This window comes from Equus caballus, chromosome 9 (assembly GCF_041296265.1).
Source record: "Equus caballus isolate H_3958 breed thoroughbred chromosome 9, TB-T2T, whole genome shotgun sequence".
Classification (NCBI taxonomy): Eukaryota; Metazoa; Chordata; class Mammalia; order Perissodactyla; family Equidae; genus Equus; species Equus caballus.
In genome coordinates, this window is record NC_091692.1 from 2,198,903 (window position 1) to 2,216,306 (window position 17,404).

Below are 17,404 nucleotides of genomic sequence, written 5' to 3' on the forward strand. Positions count from 1 at the left end.
AAAACCCACTTTTTCTTCCTTTGATGCGTAAGAGCCTCAAGGCCGACAGGACCTAGTCCACAAAATGGATGCGGATTTTCCCCCCAGTAATTGTTCACTCCACCTATCTGAAGAGAAAAGTAAATTATCAAGGATTGTACACTCGATTTAGGGAAATTAAATCGAGGAAATATTGTGTGGGTTTCCTTTCCACATGAATATTACCCTAAAGATTTTGAAAGACATTTTGAAGTTCAGAAGGATACATCTTCCATCAATGCATGACCTAAGGTCAAATTTTCCCAGGAATGTTACAGAATTTCAATGAGCACAGCATTCGGTAACACAGAGGGGAATAAATGACTGTCTGAAAATTAAATATGGAGGCATTTGAGATCTGGAAACTGTCTTGTGGATGAATCTGGATTGTCCTATGCTCAATATTCCAGCTTTCTAATGCCGTGACCATACAATAGCCCCAAATCATCTGAAAACTTATCAAGAGGAAACATAGAGTGAGCAATGCAACAATTCTGGACTGGGCTGAACCCATGTCCCTATTTCACTCCAGTCAAATGAACGTGACCAGGTTTCTACCTCTGGCCTTTGACCCTGAACCACTCCATGGGACTAGGAACTGACCACACCTAATGGAACTGGTGGCCACGCAAACGTCAACTTAAGAAGCCCGCCTGCCCAAGAAGCCATGGAGATTCTGGAGAAGGGAGACCTGTGACTACAACAGAGTAGGGAAGTTGTCGTCGCTGTGTGGAGGATGAAAACCGAAAGAAAGAAACATTTGCACAAAATGGGATCACTGGCTCTGAAGATATAGGCCAGTCTGCCATCCTGAAGCCACCCCAGTTCTCTCCCCTGATCCTATCTCTGCAGAGTCCTAGCGCTCTCATCTCTAAACATAAGGCTAAGCTTATCATCTCAACACAATGCCATCTCCTCTCTTTCAGGCCAAAAGAGTGGAGAAACAAAGGATAGGGAAGAGCCTCATATTTAACGAAATAATTACCATCTTTCATTAATCCTAAAGCACGCTCATTTTGTTCATATTTTAACATCTCTGAAATTGAGATACACCATTTTATAATTACCATAGGGCAGAGATCGCGAACATAATTGTTCATATGGTTATTGCTTCAATTAAATTATGTGGACTATTGGTACTACGGGTGTAATCACCATTTAAAATGTCTTCAAAAAATTAGACTATGAGTCATCATTGAAACTAAGTTATTATGTGTGCAGAAAGACAAAGAAATTGAGCAGTAGGGGGAAGGATTAAGTAAATAATCATAGTTGAAGAATGATTACAATTCCACATTTTCCTGCCAAGGAACAACCGAGAACATCACAGCAATTAAGAAAGGAAGCGTCCCACCATGAATAAGGCTGTGATGCAGTAATGCTTCTCTAACTTGAACTACCCAAAAATCTTGTTAAACTCGCAGATTCTGATTTAGTGCGTCTGGGGTGGGGCCAGGGATTCTGCATTTCCAACGAGCTCCAAAGTGATGCTGATGTTGCAAGGTGCTGACGAACTAGCTCTCCACACCACAAGCCATGCAACTGAAGGTGGGATAGATTGTCAGTTCCCTCCAAATAAATGGAAAAGAACTCAAAACAGTGAGAGGCTGGTGTGACCAATTCATATGAAGCATAGGACTGCCATTAGCCAGAAAATTCCTAATGTGATTCAGGGGAGGAAACAAGAATAAGTACGAGTAGTCAAATAGGAAAGGACCAGCGTCCAAATTTATAAAACGACTATCGATGGAGCACCTTTTAAATAAACACCGCACCATCAACACTTTTGATGGCACTGATGGTGATACTGTATTGAAAACACACTGTCAATGACTCTACTTTGAAAAATGATTCAGAAGAGTAGAGTTCTGTATGGTAAGATATTTAAAAATTTTAATCAATTTATGTTTTTTATTATTTCCTTTTTAAGTGTGGACAGGAGTGATTTATAATTTTTAATATTTATGTTTAAGTGAGTTTTAAGTGAGTCTAAAAGAGTTTTTTCTATAAATGTAAAATAAAGTCTAAATGCTAAAGCATTGTATCATAACTGTCTGCATTTTTTTTCCTTAGTACTACAGTACATTTTTCTCAACAATGGTGTACCAGATTTGAAAAAACACAGCAGAATACAGCAAACATCTTACTTACCTCCACTCCCACAGGCAAGCACACACACGGCATTCAGATTATACCTTGAAAATAAAGTGAAATATAGAAAACCAACATGAAATAAATTAGTATGATCTTCTGTAAATAATAATAATAATCTACCATTTAAAAAAATCTATAAATTGATGCCTGAGGAGTTTAGTAGATTTCAGATTGTATTCATTGAGATTAGCAGGTAGCCTCTGCAGACAAGGGTTATTAGAAGATATAATCAAATTAATTGCACTGTTTCTGTTATGAAGAAAGAATCTATTAACAAAAAGGGAATGATCAAGAAGAATAGAAAGAGGTCCCTAAAAAGAAAGCATATAAGATGTGCAGAGGAGGATACACCTTGATTTTAGAAATAAGCATCCAGTCCCTCTCATGAACACCCCCAAGTGAAGATGGATGTAACTGACATTTGATCATGAGATGTATTCCCCCGGACTGGCTCCACGCTCACCAAGCACCCTTCAACTATAATTCGTCTTTTCTTTTGCTGCGAGGAAAGAGAATTCGCTCATAACAATGCAGTCTACTCTACCTGAAAGTGAGGTATTTAAAAGGACAAATGAATAAGTTAGAACTCTGGACAACACACGTTCTCTTAGGGATTTGGTTTGGTAAGAATGCCCAGAGGATGTCACCTAAGGGCAAGCTTGAAAAATTAATTTCTGGGCCTGCAGAGCTCAGAACCGGACCCAGAAACACGACGACCTTATCAAATAATGATTCTGACCCCATCGGAGCCTCCAGCTGGCTTCCAAGTGTTTACTTCCCCAATCACAACAGTTACTACAATTCACAAACAAAAAAAGTCGGAAAAGCTACAGGAGACTAGATTCTACATACCACTTTTTAATTCCTAACTTATTTCCCAGAGGTATTTTCTTAATCAAAAGCTATTCTGTTTTCCTAAATTTTATGTTAACAAAAATATTATCAGGCTATTGGTAGGCGACAAATTATTCACAGTTCCCATGTGAGATTCATCTGGGGAAAATGCAGCATAAAGCTTTACTACGCAGTTTTATCTAAGCCAAATCCATTAGTATGGACTTCCAAGAGGCATACTGAGAATTTTTATAATAATGGAGGTAGATTCAATGGTAAAATAGAGAAACAAATACAAAATGTAACCTACCAATACTAGTTTTCAAAAAGGGGGAGAAAACATTTAGTCAATCTAATATTTAACATCAGCGACTTCAAAATAAAACTGTCTCATATAGAAGTGAGTTGTGGTATTTGTCTAAAATCGGTGGTTCTTGAACTTTAACATGCATCAGAATTACCAAGAGAGCTTGTTAAGACACAGATTGCCGGGCTCCATCCAGGAATTTCTGATTTAGTAGGACTCAAGGGAGCCCGAAGCATCTCCATGTCTAACAAGTTTCCAGGTGCTGCTGGTGCTGCTGGTCTGAGGTCTATACTTCCAGAACCACAGGTCTAACCCGCCATGGGAGGTTTAACTTAAAGGATAAGGAAAAACCCTTCTTAAGACAGTGGTTGTTGACACGGACTGCAAATTGCAGTCACCTGGGAGCTTTTGCAAGCTAGATTTCCTGGGAAGTACCCCCAAACTAATTACATCAGTATTTCTGAGGGGTGGGCTCCACCTTTCATGCTTTTTAAATTTTTAAGACAAAAACTCGGTTCCTAGAGCTTGGGTGAGAGCGGTGGGCATAGCTCAACACCTGCGGCACTGGACGCTGCCTTCCTGCAGAATTTGGAGGCCCATGCGTTCCCCTTGTGGATTCCCGATGTCTCAGCAGTGTGGCCGGTAACAGCATGGACTCTGGAGCCACACCGCCTGCAGCCAGACTGCACTTCAGCCTCCCTGAGCCTCCTCTGTGAAACGATGACACCTGCCTCATAACCCAGCCAGCGCTGCTGGCCCAGTGGTTGAGATCCAGGGCTCTCACCACCGCAGCCTGAGGTGTTTCCTGGTCAGGAAACCACACCATGGGGCCAGATCAAGGCATTTCCACACCTTCCCCATTTTCCTCCTTTTCTCTGTACCTTCCATTATTGGGGAGTGGACGTGACAGAGGAGCCTTTCCTCAACCAAAACCTCTTCTCTCCTTAGTCAATTAGAAAATGAAGCCTCTCATGCATCCTCTTATGCTTCCAAACAGAAGCGAAGTCAACAAATGGCAGGGGTTACATCTGGGGGCTGGCATGGAGTGTGGGGGGCGGGGCATGACACGGTGTCTACACTAGTAAGAGTTAGTCCAAGAGTTTGAAAAATATTTTCTTTTGTTGACTCATTATCTCACAATCCTGACAGCATTGTGAAAGGACTATTATAGTTCTTATTTTATGAGAGAAAAGTGAGGGTAAGCGAACAAACTCTACCAAATGAATTTGACCAGGAATGCTAATTATGGTATTAAAAGTACTTTCTGGGAAGTATTGAAAAATAGCTGACAAATGGTGGGAAATTGCCAGGCCAAACTTGAGGAGAAAAATGGGAATCTAGAGGGGTAAAAAAATTCAGAAGATACTTTGGCCCTGGAGGTATTTGTCTATGCAAGAAAAATTGAAATTTCATTCGCATGGCTTCTCCAGGGGGTCACAGTCAGGATCCAGGACCCACAGGGGATCTAGTCAAGCTGGAGCCACAATAAACTGGGGCACAGAGACGGTGCCCTTGGTGTGAGGGCGAAGTGTTGGAGAAAAACTTCTTCATGACCCTGTTAAAAGGGTACGGCAGGCTCTATTCAGGAGCTCAGTTTAAGGCGGTCTGGGACAGAAACAAAGCAAAACCAAATCCTTTCTAAAGGAAGCAAGGTAACCTCACTGGGTGCTCAAATTATTCCTGCAAAGTATGGTTCAACGACAGTGAACGGCATAGTGATAACCAGGAGCAGCACAAAGATAACCAGGAAACTAGATTCCACGAGCAAGGAGCAGCAAAATCAAGAAGCAATATGTATAAACACACCCACAAAGACTTCAGGCGCAGACTATGTGCAGAAAAGAGTTAACTAGCGGGCCTGACTGCTGTCCTTTGAAAGGCCTGCTTACAAGGTTGGATCTTAGCTGGTGTCTGGAAACTTGCATTCACGGAGGGTTCCCACCACCATTAACTGATGAGTGGCTCACAGTATCTAAACTGTGCAAACAATACGGTTTATGCTGAACTCCTGTTCCTTCCGGGAGACTGAGTATGTGCCAAGTAGAGGATGCCCATATGATCAACCCCCCCCCCCCCCAGCAGCCCTGGGCACTGAGTCTCTATGAGCTTCTCTGGTTGGCAATATTTCCCGTGCTGTCACAACTCGTTACTGGGGGAGTTAAGCTCATCGTTCTCCACTGGGAAAGGTTCCCTGGGAACCTGCGCTTGTTTTCCTCTGGATATCTCCATGCACCTTTCCCTTTGACAATCTTGATTTGCATCCTTTCAGTGTAATAAATCTCAGTCGTGAATACACTATATGATGAGCCCTGTGAGTCCTCCTAGCAAATCATTGAACCTAGCCATGGTCTTGGGGACCCTCCAACACAGACCTAAAACCGTTGTGCTTGTAACAATTACACAACTAAAATACAAATCTGAAGATATCCACAGAGAAAAGGGAGATATAGAAAGTGACCTAGGACACTTGAAAAAAGAATAATATTAAACTTTTAAAATTAAAATTCAATAAACAAAATTATAATTTTAATTGTTCGGTTTAAAAAGATGAGAAACGGCTGTAAATGGGATTTGTGAACAGAATGATGGTGTACTAACTGATTTTAAAACGAATATTTTCGACTTCAATATCTTTGAAATTGTATACATTTTACACCAGTATGATAAGAAAACATTTCATCGTAATTTCCTTCTCTTAAAGTCAATGATGTCAGGTTTGATGAGATACTGTAAATTCAGAAGAAATTATCCAGAATGTAGCACAATAAAACAAAACAAAACAGAAGATAAAGAGGGAAGGAAACCTAGGTTTTATAATGAGAAGGATCAAAGAGGCAAAAGAGAGAACAGCGCAGAACAGGAATCATACTAGAAGAGATATTGCTGGGAACTTTTCAGAAATGATGAAAAACACTGTACCAGCTATCTGTTGTTGTACAACAAATTACCTCAAAACTTAGTGGCTTAGACAACAAACATTCACTGTTTCACACAGACAAGATCCGGAATCCAGAAGTGACTTAGTTGGGTGGCTCTGGCTCAGAGCCCTTCATGAGGTTGCAGTCAAGATGCCCACTGGGGGTGCAGTCACCTGAAAGCTTAATGGGGCTGGGGGATCTGCTCCCAAGGTCACGAGCACAGCTGTTGGCAGGAGGCTTCAATTCCTCGTCACTCGGACCTGTCAAAAGGGCTGATCACAACATGGCAGATGACTTTCCCAGAGACCGTGAGCCAAAGGAGAGCAAGAGTGAGATGGAGAGAGCAAGACCGAATCTCAGAAGTGACATACCATCACTGGTGCCATATCCTATTGGCCGCACGGACCAACTGGGAAATGTGGGCGAGGCCTATATAAGAGCTTGAGTACCACAAGTGGGGATCACTGGGAGCCATCTTGGAGGTTGTCTGTCACAGACTCCAATCAGTAGATACAAGATGCCCAACGAATCTCATAAAAATAAATAAAAAGAAGTATATGCTCAGGCACCTCCTGGTGAAGCTGCAGAATACCGATATGAAATAGATCTTGTTTTTTTTTTTTTTTTGAGGAAGATCAGCCCTGAGCTAACATCTGCTGCCAATCCTCCTCTTTTTGCTGAGGAAGACTGGCCCTGAGCTAACATCTGTGCCCATCTTCCTCCACTTTACATGTGGGACGCCTACCACAGCATGGCTTGCCACGTTATGCCATGTCCGCACCTGGGATCCAAACCAGAGAACCCCAGGCCGCCAAAGTGGAACATGTGCACTTAACCACTGTGCCACCAGACCAGCCCCCCTGAAACAGATCTTTAAAGCAAAGGAAAAAGATTATCTTCAAAGGGGCCAGCTTTAGAGTGAGAGCTACTTCTCAACAGCACTATCGGAAGCCGGAGGACAATAATCTGTCAATCTGCTGAGAGGATAGACGTAGGAAAGAACATTTGTCAAGAATGAAAGTGAAATAAAGACATTTTCAAATAAAGAAATGAGAGAATTTGCCTCCAGCCAGCTCTCATGAAACAAACTTCAATGAATGTACTTCAGGCAAAGAGAAAACTATGTCAGAAGAAAATGGATGCAGGAAGAAATGAAGAGTCAAATGATAAATTATGCCTGTAAATCAGAAAGAACTTTGACTATATGAAATAATGATACGAATAACGCTCCAAGTGGATTTAACAGGAAGATAAGAGATAAAAGAATAATAACATTTATGTCACGAAGAGAGTAACTGGAGGTGAATGTTCTGAGGTCCTTGTGTTGTCTTGGAGAGGAGTGATGGCTTTGTGTATCAAGGTTTGATGGATCAATGTAGGAATTTTAGGGTAACCACAAAAAGAATAGAAACAGAGTGGATATGGTCCAAACCATTAGTGGGCGAGGGGGAGGAAATAAAAAATAGTGCTAAAGAACGTTAGAAGGTACCTGGGTGTATCAAGGAGGAAGGGGAGATGGAAGTAGTCAGCCCCTTATAGGCAATAAGAGGGCAGGGTTGTCTTTAGATAATTTAAAAAAATAATAGACTAAAATTTAGCCTGCTTTTTATTTTCACCATGCACTGACAATGCTACATAATGATCTGCTATAAAAACTCCTCGCCACCAAAGCAGACTGCTCCCACTGCCATTTTTCTCCCTGGCAAAAAAAAAAAGGACCAGCCCCGGGTGTGAACCTACACCACTCTGTTAGCAGCCATGCTGTGCTGGCAGCCCACATGCTGAAAAAAGATTGGCACAGATGTTAGATGTTAGCTCAGGGTAAATCTTCCTCAGCAAAAAGAAAAAAAAAAGAACAGGCAGGGCAAACAGCACAAAATAAGATGGTACAATTTAAACCTAATGTATTGATAATTTACTTTAAATATAAATGCACAAAATTGTCCAGGTGAAAATGCTAGACTGGCTAAAAATTAATACCCAACTACTATGTATGCTTTGTATAGGAGATCCATCTAAAAACATAATGATACAGGCAGTTGGAAGTTTAAGAAAGGAAAATATATACCGTGCAAAGTAAAAAAAGAGAAAGAATGCTAGTGTAGCAATATTAATATCAGACAACACATACTTTAAAGCAAAAAGCATTAGCAGAGAGAGAAAGATAAAGATATTAAGAAAAGCGTTCTTTTAATTTTTTTATTGAAGCATAATTGGCATCCTATATCGTATTAGTTTAAGGTGTACAACATAGTGATTCAACACATTTATATTACAAAGTGATCAGCCTGGTAAGAATAGTCACCATCTGCCATCATTCAATGTTATTACGGTATCGTTGACTATATTCTCTATGCTGCACATTTCATCCCTATGGCTTCTTTATTTGATGACTGGAAGTTTGTTCCTCTTAACCCCCTTCACCTGTTTCACCATCCCCCCACACGCCCTCCTCTGGCAATCAACAGTTTGGTCTCTGTATCTATGAGTCTGTTTCTGTTTAGTTTTTGTTTGTTCATTTATTTTGTGATTTTTAGATTCCATGTATAAGTGAGATCTTACGGCATTCTTCTTTCTCTGTCCGAGTTATTTCACTTAGCGTAATACCCTCTAAATCCATCCATGTTGTCACAAATGGGAGGATTTCATTCTTTTTATGGGTAAGTAATATTCGAGTATATATATGTGAAATATATACCATATCTTCTTTATCCGTTCATCTACCAATGGACACTTAGGTTACTTCCATATCTTGGCTATTAAATAGTGCTGCAATGAACATAGGGGTGCATACGTTTTATCAAATCAGTGTTTTCATTTTCTTCAGCTAAATACTCAGAAGCGGTATTGCTGGATTGCATGATAGTTCAAGAAAAGTGTTTTAATTCACCAATAAGATGTAATTTTAATATGTAATAATATTAGATGAGAACATAGAAATCATAAATTAACAGACCTAATAAATAAATCTACAATCACAGTGGGAGATTTTAAATATTTGTTTAAAAAAATCAGTAAGGATATAGAAGCTCTAACTGGATGACTAACAAATTTGATCTAATATATATATAAAATATTATACTCAATGAATGAATATATGGTTACACAAAGCATATCATTCTGTTTATATAATGTTCAATTACAGCAAAATTGTTACTTGAAATGCATTCGTAAGTGGTAAAACTATAAAGAAAAGTAAGAAAGGTGTATGACAAGAGTCAGGACAGTCGTTACTTCTGGTAGGAAGGAAGGAGAGCAGAGCAGTATCTGGAAGTCACAGCAGGGTGAGGTCTTCCGGGTCTGTCAATGTTCTTTTTGTTGATCTTGTTGGTTGTTTTCATTGATATTTGCTTTATAGTTATTTGTCAGATGGAAAATTTTTTGTGCATTTTTATGTATTTTTTTTACAGTTTACATTAAAGAAGACAAGGAAAGATTAAGGCTAAGAAAATAGAAGTAATTTGCTAAAGATCAATGACATCAGCTTACTGAACTGGAATTATAACCTAGGCATTTTGATTCCCAAACTCTCTCTTAGGCTTTTTCCTAAAGTAAAACCATAAAAATCTTCCTTGTAAAATCAAATTTTTTAACAGCCTCTGCCAGTTCTTTTGCACAAAGTAGCTATGTGAAAAACACGCTTGCCTTTTCCTTGTTTTGCTTGAAGCAATTATTGAAATTCATGGGGAGACGAGAGCAACTTCACTCTAGACACCAAGGAGCAGATGGTGTGAAGGCAATTACCTGGCTTCAAAACTGGCCTGTCTCCGCTTGCCTCTATCAATGGCAACTTCCTTCTATTTCCCAAACCCATCTACATGCACAAAGCCAAAGTACCATGTTAAAACAAGATCAAATATTATCCCCAACTGAAAAACTGATGAAAGTTGGTGTTTTAAGTACAGATTAATGACCACATTAAAGATGTACAAAGAGTTAATCTGGTTTTTAGCATAAAATCAGACTGAGGGGCAGAAAATTATTAGAGCAGAAGGTTACAATTTTCTATCTTTCTGTAAAGCATAACACTACAATGAAATAAAGCAGGCTGAGTGAATAAGGATGTTGGCCAACTTGTACTGAATAATTTTGACTTTGGTATATATTAAAAATAGCTTATCTAGACATAGACTTTTATCTGAGAATTATTATTTGGATGTGTATACCCCCTTGTAGATGGTTCTTTCTTTTATTATACCTAGAATTTTATTTCTAATTGAAATTGTTATAAATTCCATAATGCTGCTGATGCTCTTACTTACTACCTCTTTACAAATTAGTTTATCTAGAAGTTCCTGTAAAATATTTAGGAAAATAAGTATATACAGTGAGTTTTTGCATGGGGACTTTGCCATAGATTACAAAAAAAATACTATTAAATTATTTCTTTCCCATCAAAAAGTGGAGTCTGCCTTCTAACTATTGAAACTGGGTTGAGCATGTCACTTTGGCACAATGGGCTATTACAAAACATGCTGCAAAAGACATGAAAAGAACTTACGAATAGAGCCTTGACTCCTCTCTGCCCTTGGTAACAGGAGACCATCATTCAAAAGAGCCCAAGTGAAGGGGAGGATGGCAGGGCACGTGAAAGAGAATCAAGAGAGCCAGGTCAACATCCTACCAACCATCAGACTGTGAGTGGGGTCATCCTGCATGGACCAGTTGCCAGTGCCAGCTGACCGTAGACACATGAGGGCCCGGAGACCAGCCAGATTGGCCCACAGAGTCATGAGATAAATTCAATGGCTGTGGTTTTAAAGCACTAGGTGTTAAGGAGACTTTTTATGCAGCAATAGACAAGTAATTCAGAGGTTTAAGCTGTTTTCCTTAGTTTGACCACAAAGCAAACAGGAAAGTTAGTTCAAAAAAGTAAACTCTAGAGGATAAACCAAGCTGTATATAAATTCAGCTCAGTCTCTCAGAGTTTATCATTATCTTTCCCTCGCCTGGAATGCTCCCACTCACACAACCGAGCCCCTCCCTACATCCCCTCTCTCGCCCCTACTTGACTTTCCCGCAAGTTTCCACGTAGTCCTCAAGAATCAGCTTCTGGGAAGCCTCCTGCAAACATCACACAACAAATAAATGAATTGTTCCATCCTTTGTGCTGTGCCTGTATGGTGGCATACCTCTACTGTAGTATTAATATAATTATGTATCTACACTGACTTTCTCACTCCATCTCTGCTAGGATGTGGCCTTCTCAAGTCCAGGACTTGATCTGATTAGTCCAGACACAGAATGATGCCTAGCAGTAGAAAGTACTCAATATAGATATAGATACAGACATAGCACATAATACTTTACTGAATTATAATTAATATACAATAAAATGCATACATATTAAATGTAGGCTTCACTAAATTTTGACAAATAAAATACAGACATCACACAGATCACGATATAAACATTTCCATCACACCAGAAAGTTCCTTCTGCTCCTTTCCAGTCAAGTTCCCCCGCATACTCCCAACCCCACCCCACCACCGAAAGGCAACACTATTCTGATTTGTGTCAGCAGAGATTGAATTTGTCTGTTCTTTCACTTCACATAAATGAATCACTAATCACGTATCATCTTGTATCTGGCTTCTTTCTTGCAATGCAATGATTTTAAGATACATTCATGTTGTTGCATGTGTCAGTTGTCTGTTCCTTTTGACTGCTTCGAGGTATTCCTTTGTATGAACAGGACATAATTTTAACTATTTTCTTGATAATGGACATTTGGGTTATTTCCAGCTTTGATTAATTATGAATAAAGCTGCTCCGAACATTCCATACAAGTCTTCATGCAGACAGAAGCACTCACTTCTCCTGGGCGTTTCTAGGAACGGAATTGCTAAGCCAGAGTAGATATGTGTTAACTGCATTAGAAACTGACAAACAGTTGTCTTAAGGGGGCTGCAACATTTCTACTCCCATTAGTGATATAAGAGTGACCATCGCTCCATAGCAATTCTGGCGAGTAAGTACTGGTATCTCACTGTAATCTCAAAATATGTTTGTAGAATAAACTACCGGTCCTCTACAATAAATGCTATGCAAATCTTGGTGAAAATAATGTTAAAATAAGTATTCTGATGTATTATAACAACAAGGGTCAACAAGGTTATCAGTTCACCAGTTAGCTATATATATTGATGAACCGGAATAAACTATCTTAGGCACTCCCCCTACAAGGTGCTCAATATATGCTAATTTTTGTTTTTAACCTATTATTTATATTATCGTTAAAAGTTGGTCAAGCATTTTCAAAGTTGTCAATCACTGTCACAAATGTATCATTTAATTAAATATCAGAAGATTTAACTATGGAGGAGGCAAAGGAGGCACACTGAGCTCCTTTTCACAGAAGAAGAAACTACTGCTCATGTGAGTCATGAGTCACCACAATCCACACAGTAAGTGCTGGAACTGGCTCTTCAATCCACATCCTCTAATTTCAGATACTCTATTTCCCCTGCTGGGTCAAGGTGCCTTTTTCTAATGACTCATGATGATGTTTCAACTTTATTCAAATAATAAATGTATTAAGTATCAAAATGTCAAGAAGAGAAAGTGAGCTCATTTTTGTAGATTTCCATAATACTACAAACAAGTTTCTTTCTGGGACACTGCCTTGGGACAAAGGAACGGGCTAGTTGACATTCATAAACCCTTTTCTTACAATTACTCTGTGAAATCAGAAATAGGCATAACAGAAACTTAACATAACTGGAATTATATAGCTGGGAGTACTCTACAGAAATAGAGTGAGGTGGAGAATTTAGAAAGTATCGCACAAATTAAATGTGATACTTTAACTCAGGGAATATAGACCCCCCCAACAAGAAGATTCATTTAATAATTTACTATACAGATTTACTAGTAAGATCAAAATTCTCAACATTTGTCTGCCTGTGTAGACAGCTTGCAACCACTCATAAAAGTGTCAGTTGTTTTCAAATTACATCAGTTTTAAATGTAGGCTATTTTCACCGAATATTCTAATTAAAATATACTTCAAGTTAAAATGCATTTGCAAATCTTAGGTAAAATTAATTAACTAATTAATTAGGGTGTTTTAAGCCACTTTCCAACATATTGGATGCCCATGTATTATAAGTCACTGCCAGGGCTCAAAATGGATGCATTATATTCCCTGCATCTGGATACTTACACTATTCATCTACATGTGTGCATCCCCATCTAAGCTGTGAGGTTTTGGAGAATGGAGTGTCTCAATTTCTACATCTCCAGTGCTCTATAGATAGGTTCTCAAAAGCCTTATAGCTTTGGCATCAGAGTCCAAGCTTTGCTGTTCATTAACTATACAACTGTGCAAATTACTTGATTCCTTTAAGTTTCAGGGATTTTCTTCTGAATATCGGAGCAATAATGAACTATATCCGATTTATGACCATTAAGTGAAATAACACATGTACTGTGGTTGGCCTTCAATGTCTGATTATTATGTTTGTTGAATCATTTAATGACTGAAAAAGCGAATCAACAGATGAACAAGCACAAGCATAATATGTGGCAATACCCAATAAATGACATATGAGTGACAAAAGCAATCACTGGAAACTTGGTGACCTCCAAACTCAACTGTAAACATAAGAGAGCCCATGTAGGATTTGGGCTTGTACATTCTGAGAGATTTGATGAAACTTTTTAGAAATATTACTTTGACAAGGATGGTACTTTTTTAAACTGTCAAGGTCATGAAAGACAGGAAAAGACAGAGGACTCATTCCAGATTGAAAGAAACCAGAGAGTTATGACAATTAAATGCAACACATGATCCTGTATTGAATTCTACAGGAAGGAAAAAGGGACATGGTTGAGACAGTTGGCAAAGTTTAAACAGAGTCTGTGGATTGGATGGCAATCTTATCAATGTCCAGCCCCTGACGTGGAGGTTTGAATGGTGGTCATATAGGAGAGCGTCCTTGTGTGTGAAACACACATTGGAATACTCAGGAGTGGTGGGACATCGTGTTTACAGCTTGCTCTCAAATGGTTCAGGAAAAGACTAATGATAATCAGTATATACGCGGAGAGAAAGAGAGAGAATGAGACAGAGAGGGAACAAATGTAGTAAAACGTCATCCAGCTGGGGAACCTTAATGAAGCAGATACTGATTTCTTTGTAGTGTTCTTGTGAGTTTTCTGTTAGTTTTAAATTATTTCAAAATAAGTTATGTTTTTAATTTCTAACAAGTGTATCGAGAGATTCAACATGAGAGAAATTTATAAATTAATTTCAGAACTTATATTCAATGAAATCAGTAACTTCTTTGATACTACAGAAAATACGGACAACATTGCTCCAACAGTTGCTCTGCTGGGCTCCTCATTGCCTTTCAGAGGTGGGCTTCTGCCTCCCCTCACACACCCGAGCTAGCTATCTGGACTCCAAATGCATTGCTCACAGCCTCCTCTGGCCAACCCAGGTGTCATTACAAGGTAAAGCATTCTCTAAGTAAAATCACTTAGATATAGTGGTGAAAATGGGAATGAAGAAGGGCTAAGGAGCGGAAGTTGTAAAGGAAGAATCAGAGAAACAAGGACTAATTCATATAATAAGGATAAAGGGGGAAATTAGAGGAGTCACAGTGCCTTTAAGAAAGCAGGAAGTCTGAAGAAGCTGCTAGATTGGTGATAAAGAAGATAAATTTGTTTTTAAGCAGATTGATCATAAAGTGATTACAAGACATTGTGAACTGAACATCCAACAGACTGTAGGAACCATGAGGCTAAAACCCAAGGATGAAGTGGATTTTGGCTTCTAAGTAAAGAACTAATAATCATTCTCAGAAGATTTTCAAATTGCTATATATTACATCCATCCTTCAGAACTAAAAGACCAACAAAGTTTTCACCATTGGTAAATTTGTGGGTTGAAAAGTAATAACATCCTCATGTTGGGTCAAGGATTAATACATTTGCTTTGTATGCATCAGCTTTTATGATTGTGATAATCAATGGCTATTATTCATAAACCAACAACCACTTTTATTACTAGTTGGATGTATTTTTTATTAGAACTAGGAACATCCTGGTATAGCTCAGAAATTCCTAAAACATTAGGTTTAGATCATCGATAAATTTAGAATATGGAAAACAAAAAATATCCAGTTAAAAGCAGCTTAGCTAGGAAGCTAATTGTATACAGACAATCTTCTTTACCAATTGCAGTATGAATCCCCTTACGTAACAGTAGATCGTGATGTTCAATTAACTGAAGTGCTTTCAGTTAGCTCACTAGGTGATAAAAAATAAATAAATAAGCAATGATAGGCCATAATTGGAACCAAGCACTGAAGCGAGCAGATCAACTTTGTAAAAGAATGAGGAAACTTCACATAGTTTCCCCATCCATATACACATAACAAATCCATCACGGCCCGATTACTGTTTATAAAATACTAACATAAGGATTTTTTCAAAACCTTTATTCTATTAGTCACAGTCTAAACCAATATACCATTCATTAGTCACAGATGCCACTAGTTATTAACAATTTCCTGAAGGCATTTTTACCGTTAATATCTGTTACATTCACTGCTCATGCATTTTAATTATAAATTAAAAGCAATGCAAATATTATAATCAGAGAAAGAGAGCATTTCTACTTACTGAGATACTATATTTAAAATCACCTTAGTTTCAGAAACTCTTCATGTCAGCTGAGTTGCATTACATCTAGTCACGTTACACCTGCAGGTGACTAAAAAAAAATCTAAATAGTCTAAATTTGTCATCACATAAAATTACACTGGCAAATATTTCTAAATAGCACTACCATATTTTATGATGAAAATTTCCTCTAAGTATAAGTTGCAATAGATCTACTTTGTAGGATGATTAAATATTCAATGTCATCAACTCAGGAAAAACAAACATATTTGGAAGTTTTCTTTGGATACTTATTTTTTTTAACTTAATATTAGTGTTTTACTAACCCTACAAAAATGAAAAGAATATAAAATCAGTGTCTTTTGGCCCTTACGAAAATGATATGGGCTATGGCTTATATTTAATGTGAAGAAAATTGTGTACATATTTCATATTAATTGTTAATATTCAACAGTAGTTTAACAAGTCTTTGTTACATGTCTACCAAGGGTACTGAGCTGGCCAAATTCACTGCCACTTACTGTAATTTCCTAATTAACTGGATGCTGTTTCTGTGTCTGGGGTATCCTTTCTTTCCACACCCACCTGGTGAATTCCTCCTTCTTCAAAACTTGTCATGAGCATTAACATCTCCGCGGAGCTTTCCTCTCCCTTTTACTGTCCACACATCTGCAGACTCACTCACCTGCTCTTTGCTAATGTGGCACTGCTTACAGACATCCATTATAGAAGTTGAATTGTGGTTGTTTATACATCTTCTCTCTCTCTCTCTCTCTCTCTCTCTCTCAAGAACGTGAGTGTGTCCAGGGCAGACACCAGGTGTTGGTCATCTCTATATACCCCACAGCAGCTAGTAAAGCACCTGAAACACAGTAAGAACTCAAATGTTTACTGCTCACTAAAATTATATGCTTTAGTAAGCAGAGTATTTTAAATTCTAGTGCTCTCCAAAAACACAATTTGTTTTATTCAATTAATTAACAAATATTTGTTGAGCACCTAATATATAACAGATACTTTTTATATGTCATCACATTTGTTAGCTGTGTGATCTTCCCAAATCCTTAAGAGCTTGTTATACTATCTTCTCTTCTACTGATGAGGGCCGAAACCAGGTTTACAGGGGACCTGACAACATGTTCAGTGCTTTTTCCTCTGAAGTCTTATAGTTGAAAAAAATGCTAACTTATAATTTATCTACCCTCCTGCTTTATTAAATATAAGGTACTCAGTATAGTGAATTCTTCAAGACTTGGCCAATGTTCAGGCTTATTATCAGTTTATTATCCTCTCCAGAAAACAGAACCCTCCCCTAACCCAGGGGGGAAAAAAAGGAGAAAAAACTTCTAGTTGTTTCCTTTCAAGTTATCACTTTAGGTTATCCACTGTAAACCAGCTGTTCCTTTTATAACTCAGTGGTTACTCTTCTCTTATTGAAATAATATCCAGACTATTTGAATTTAATTCAGAGGAGTCTCAGAAGATTATTTAGATGTTACTTTCTTTAATAGACATAGGGGAAAATATAGGCTTCATTGGTTTT